Here is a 6,620-nt window from a genome sequence, read left to right on the forward strand (position 1 = left end):
GATATCTATTGCAAGTGGTGGAGACCAGATGCATCAGAGGGTGTGGTTTGCAGACTCAAAGAAGTAGTCCCAAGACTATGGGGTATCTTTTCCATATTTGACTCAAGACTATGGAACTTTGACACAAAGTGGCACATAGACTGGCTTCCTGGCTCACAGAGGCAGAAACCAAGGGATCACGAGGCTGGAAGTTTAACAAGTGGAGAGAGAGAGACTTGGTTGCTGGCTGAAGAGAGGTGGTGTTGCTGTTTACTGATCCTGACTGTGGTCACCTATTAACTTCCCCCAATAAATTCCCATAATTATGAGTATTGTCTGTGAGAGTTCTCTGGTGCCACTGAAACAATGTATATAATTCAGCATAGCTATAGAATAGTGTGGGAGAAATGGTTGGTGTCAAATAGGTAAAAGGTGGATGTATGTCTGGATGGATGTCTGACCCCTGACTACTGGCAATAAGGGAGCCAGAGGAGGTCACATTTTGCCTCCTATGCGGATTTCTACACAGACCTAAGTTCAAAATGCCTATTTAACAAGTGAAATGGTGCCAAAATTTTTATTTTATAAAGATTGAAAGAAGACTAGTACCACTAACATAGAGATTAAATATAACCCAAATTCTTGACTTTTCCAAAATGCCCTCTCATTCCAATATCCTTGATATTACCCACCACTCCTCTCAGCAAGTCCTAACGTTCTGCAATTTTCTTTTACTGCAAAGTCTCAAAATTCATGAATCATTAAAGAAATGGTGGATGCTGGCAAGTCTCAAATCTAAATTCAACAATCATCCTTCCCTCCTCATCCACAAAGCTGGTGAAGGTAGTGAAATCAAGTCGAATGATGAGCCTTAGCTCAAGTTACAAGAAGCAGAGGTCAAACAGAGGCAAGTTAGATACAGGATTTGGAACAAGAGAGCAGATGCCTGAAATTGAAGATAGGTCTCACTTGCTTAACCAAGTCAAAAAGTGTGCTAAAATGTATGCCAAGACACTACCTTTGCCAGTAGTCTTTTTGGGGTGGTAAGTAGCATCCGATTAGTGTTTGTCACTGGTGACTCAGGAATAGTCTTCTGTTGCTGATTATTAGAGAAGGAGAGTTCACAAAGATGGCTTTATGGGTTTTTTTTCTTCAAGTATAGTGGGAACTAAAAACATATCCCAATTTAATGTTGTATCTTTAATATGAGCAGATAACTTCCTCCAAAATGGATGATAACCACAGGTAGAGAGGTTTCTCACCGGCATGGAGTCCACAGCAATTCATGCAGACAGGTTAGAAATGCCCCTGTGAGTTTCTGAGACGGTGACTCTTACTGTAAGTAAAAGACCCTTGCTTCTCTGTGGGGTGGCTGATGATTTCTAACTGCTGCCTTGGCCTTAGCAGTCCTACATGTAATCACTACGCCACCTGGGTTAGAGGTTAAAATTAATAATGCATCACAAAAGGGAGAACGATGGCTAGAAGTCTCATATTAAGTAATTAGGTTATCTCAGTACACACTCTGACCAATCAGAATACATGTCCAGAATTTTAGATATGCATAGACTAGATACTGGTTATGAAAATATAGGCTCAGATATGCTGCTTCAAACATGCTGTCTGCCATCATGTATGAATGGGAGAACTGACTCAATGAACTAATGAAATATGTCATAGTACAGGGAGTCTTAAAACTTTTTGGGGGGTGGGGGTCAGAGTAGAGATCAACAGGTTGGTATGGTTTGTTAAATCAACTTTAAAACGTGAAATAAGCTCTATACATTACATATAAATAATATAATTATTTTATCTATAAATAAAACTCAGGAAAGAGAATATATTTTCCTGTAAAGAACCAGGTAATATTTTTTTTCAACTTTGTACCATAAGTCCCTGTCTGGGCTATTCAACATGTCCACTTACTCATTGTCATCAAGCCAACGCTGACTCATAGGGAGCCCACTGCGGGGTTCTGAGGCTGACGTTTGATGGGAGTAGAAAGTCCCATCACATGTTTGCTCCCCTAGATCTGTGAAATTGCTAGAAACATCATTTAGTAATTGCCTTCTCTGTTTTCTATGTCTCCCAAGTTTAGGCATAGGCTAGTACCTCCAGGACAAAAGCAGTATGGAATTTTTAGTTGATCTCTCTCTCTCTCTCTCTCTCTCAAACTTGGTCTTTGAAGTCCTGGATACTTGGATTTTTCTTTAATGTCTTTAAACAGCTGTTTTATTTTGTACTCACAAAAAAATTTATGCTTGACAATTCTTGGCAGGACAGTTGAAAAAAGAAAATTATTTTACAGAGCCTTTAATCTACTTTCCTATTTTAACTTCCTTGTTTATCTTTGCTCAATTATAAAGTAGCAAAAGTACGCAATACCATTTTTGTTTTTTTAATGTTTTAAATATTCATTCGTTAAAAATTTATTTTTCCTATGGCTCCGATTAAGTTGACATGCTAAAATTATATCAGGTATTTCTATAAATTTGAAAGTTCAACATATCATAAAATTATTTTTCTGATTATAATTAAATAAATAATACATTAGTAATTTTTATAAGGGAATATAATAAAAGGATATAAAATTAATCATTTCTATTTGTAGGTTTTATAAAAATAGAAAAATTTTGTCACTGATTTTGCTGTTGTTAGGTGCTATAAAGTTCATTCAACTCATAGCAATCCTTAGCCCCACCAAAGCAAACATTGCTCGGTCCATCCAAACAATTGTCCTGTACTTGAGCCCTTTATGGCAGCCATGCTCTTAATCCGTCTGCTGGAGGGCCTTCCTTTCCTTCACTGGCCCTCTGCATTGCCAAACATAGTGTCCTTCTCAAGAGACTGGTCTCTCCTGACAAGAGGTCCAAAATACGTAAGAAAAAGTCTCGCCATCCTTGCCTCCAGGGACCACTCTGGCCATACCTCTTCCATGGCAGATTACTTGTCCTTTTCTGGAACTTCCAATATTCTTCTCCAGCACCACAATTCAAGCATATTGATTCTTGTTCAGTCTTCTTTATTGAATGTTCACCTTTCACACTCATATGAAGTGATGGACAATACCATAGGGTCTGTCAAACCTTAGTCCTCAAAGTAACAACCTTGCATTTTAATACTAAAAAGGGATCTTGTGGAGCAGATTCACCCATTGCAACCCCAGTCTTTCAATCTCTTGACTTCTGCTTCCATGAGCATTCACTGTGTACTCAAGCAATACAAAATCCTTGAGAATTTCAACTTTTTCTCCATTTATTATGATGTCACTTTTTGGTCCAGTTGTGAGGGTTTTTGTCTTCTTTACATGGAGTTATAATCCATATTGAAGGCTGAAATCCTTGATTTTCTTCAGCAAGATCTGCAAGTCCTCATCAGTTACAGCAAGTAAGGTTGTATCATCTGCTTATCGCGGGTTGTTAATAAGCCTTCCTCCAATCCTGATGCCATGTTCATCTTCACATAACCCAACTTCCCTGATTATTTGCTCAGTATACAGAATGAATACATATGGTGAGAGGATACACCCTGACACACCCTTTTCTTGATTTTAAATCTTGAAAGATTTTAGACCTTGTTCTGGTCACACTACTCTCTTAATCCATGCACAAGTTACTCATGAGCACAATGGAGTTTTCTGGAATTCTCATTTTCTCAAGGTCATGCATAATTTGCTGTGATCAACACAATTGAATGCCTTGGAATAGTTAATAAAACAAAAACAATTCTGGTATTCACAGTTTATAAAACACAACTAATTTCTGGTATTCTCTTCTTTGAGCCAGGATATGTCTGACAATAGCAATGATATCCCTAATTCCATGTCCTCTTCTGAATCAGGCCTTCCTGTCAATGTGCTACTGAAACTATTGTTGGATGATCTTCAGCAGAATTTTACTGTCATGTGCAATTAGTAATATTGTTCTACAGTTTGAGAATTCTGCAAGGTCACTTTTCTTTAGAATAGGTACAAATATTAATTTCTTCCAAATTTCTGGGCATTGAATAAGTGAGTGTTTCTAGTGTCTCATCAGTTTGTTGAAACATTTTGATTGGTAATCCATCAGTTCCTGGAACCTTGCTTTTGGCTAATGTTTTCAGTGAAGCTTATACTTATTCCTTCAGCACCATTGGTACTTTCTCATTTGCTACCACCTGAAATGGTGGAGTGTCATTAGGGTCTTTTGTTTTGGTTTTTTTGTACAGGGACTCTGTGTATTCTTTCCATTTTATCTTGATGCTTCCTGCATCACTCAGTAGTTTACCTATAGAATTTTTCAGTATTTCAACTTGACTATTTTCTAGAGTTCATTCAGTTTATAATATTCTTAATCTATCGTTGTCTATGTCATCATAACCTCCAGTACTGAACTTCAGTACATCAATCAATAGGAGTGATGCTATATAATATAGTCTTATTATGTTATTATTAGTGATCTTCTTAGTGAAATAAAGACAGCATTATTAACAATGTCATATTATTACTGAGAGCAATATAAACAAAAAACAATTTCATTGCCTTTGAGTGGATGCCAATTTATAGCAACCCTATGGGCTGATTTTGAACTCAGACCTTGCAGTTCGCAGCCTGTTGCATAACCACTTAAATCATTCAATTTCAAGTATCCTGTCCCCATCAGCTCTGGTGGCACAGTGTCTATACACTGGGCTGCTCACCGGAAGAGACAGCAGCTGTTCATCAGGAGAAAGATGAGGCTTTCCACTCACATCGAGGGTTACAACCTTGGAAACACACAGGGGCCATTCTAGCCTGTCCTCTGGGGTCACACTATGAGTAGGAATAGACTCAATTCTGGGATTGATGTTTTGTTGCTGTGTTTTAATTCCTTCCAACAAATTGACTACTTCTGGGAAGACACCATGGAATAGGTCACTATTTTCAGCAAAAGGAAAATCGGGCCCAACTATAGAACATCCCACTAGCCCGTCAGTTTGTCGTACTGTGGCAGCTTGGGTGTTGCTGTGATCCAGAAGCAATGCCACTGATTTTTCAGATGAAACCCCAGCTTACTCACTCGGAGTAAGCAAGTGTCAACAGGGTTTCCAGACCAAGACCAGACTAGCTGGAAGGAATAGGTGGTCCATTTTGGAGAAACTGAAAAGTTCAGTGACATTATTTGAAATGATACCTGAAAGTGAACCTCTTAAGTTGGCAGTCACACAAAATACAGTCACACAAAGAGCAAGAGATGCTTCTTGAAAGTAGCACCACCTTAATGTTGTGGAAGAAGAAAAGCTTTAGGGACTTCATTAACTGATGGGTATGGCTCAATATTTGAAACAGCCACACCATCCATTAGTAATTCGAATGTGGAATTTATAAAGGATAAATCTAGACATATATGAATTCATAAAAAATTAAATGGGATGCATAAAGACTGATATAGTATGCAGCCTCCCCAATCACTGCTGTCTAGTAGATTCTGACTCAATGTGACCCTATAATACCATATAGAACTGTCCCAGTAAAGTAGTGTGCAAGTTTGTAACTTAATGTAGTATAATTCATCATAAAAAGTAACATTTAAAAATATATATCTGAAGTACAGTGCTGAATGTGATTAAACAATATCTATACGTCTATAAGAACTTGTAATGGAATAATTACTCAAATTTATAGCCAACCACTAAAACCAATGAAGAAAGTGAACAATGCTACCAAATTCTCCAATCAGAAATTCTTCCATCATGCAATCAAGATACATTGATAATCACAAGTGATTTGATTGTAAAATCTGGAAAGAAAGAAGTTGGAAAACATGGGTTTTTTTTGGGGGGGGTGGAGGGTGTTTCTGGAAAAAAACAGAAAACCTGCTAGACAAATTCTGAAAGAGCTGTAACACTAGAAAACATGGTTTTTATGACAAAAATGAAACTAGAGATTCCATGAAATAATTTTACAAGACCAAGTACCTTTTCAACAACATAAATAGCTACTGCCCTGGTGGTGTAGACATTCCACAGACTGTGATCGAAATGGTCAGCATTTCAAAACCACCAGCAACTTGATGGCAGAAACTGGGCTTTCTATTCCTGTGAACAGTTCCAGTATTGGAAACCAATAGGGGGTCACTCTGAGTCAGCAGTAACTTTATGGCACTGAGTTTTTATATACAATGTACAATTGTGATGGTGAAGGACTGGGCAATGCTTCGTTCGATTGTGCATCTGGCCACTAGTGGTTGAAAATGACTCCATGGTACCTAACGACCAAAATGATGCAAAGGGATCATGCCAGATGAAGCATACCCAATTAAATTGACCCAATTAAATTTTCAGCATAAAGTCAGGGGCCAAATATAGAACAAACTAACAATCGTTTTTTATGCAAGTTCAGGTTGAAGCTCAATAAACTTAAAGCAGGTTCACAGAACTAAAATATAATCTTGAGTGTATCCTACTTGAATTTCAAGACCATCCCATGAACAGATTTTGACTCGTGAAAAATTTTTGACAGAAACACAGATTGTTACATTACATCCAGAGCAAGAAAGAAAATACAAAAGTGGATTTCAGAAAAGACACTGAAATTTGCTCATGAAAGTGTTGAAGTAAACAACTGAACAGAACATTTCCAAGGACAGTTAGAGAAGACAAAGTAAATCATTGTAATTAAATAT

At 37.6% G+C, this 6,620-nt stretch overlaps 1 non-coding gene across 1 annotated transcript; it reads right to left on the reverse strand.

Moving 5' to 3' along the window:
- Window positions 1-5,782: 5,782 nt before the first annotated feature.
- Window positions 5,783-5,845, reverse strand: LOC115873622. The gene has a single exon (XR_004048513.1). It is a non-coding gene; the product is annotated as a U7 small nuclear RNA (small nuclear RNA).
- Between the last annotated feature and the right edge of the window lie 775 nt (window positions 5,846-6,620).

This window comes from Echinops telfairi, unplaced genomic scaffold (genome assembly GCF_000313985.2).
Source record: "Echinops telfairi isolate 266 unplaced genomic scaffold, ASM31398v2 ScPeMD7_7469;HRSCAF=8507_0, whole genome shotgun sequence".
NCBI classification, from domain to species: Eukaryota; Metazoa; Chordata; class Mammalia; order Afrosoricida; family Tenrecidae; genus Echinops; species Echinops telfairi.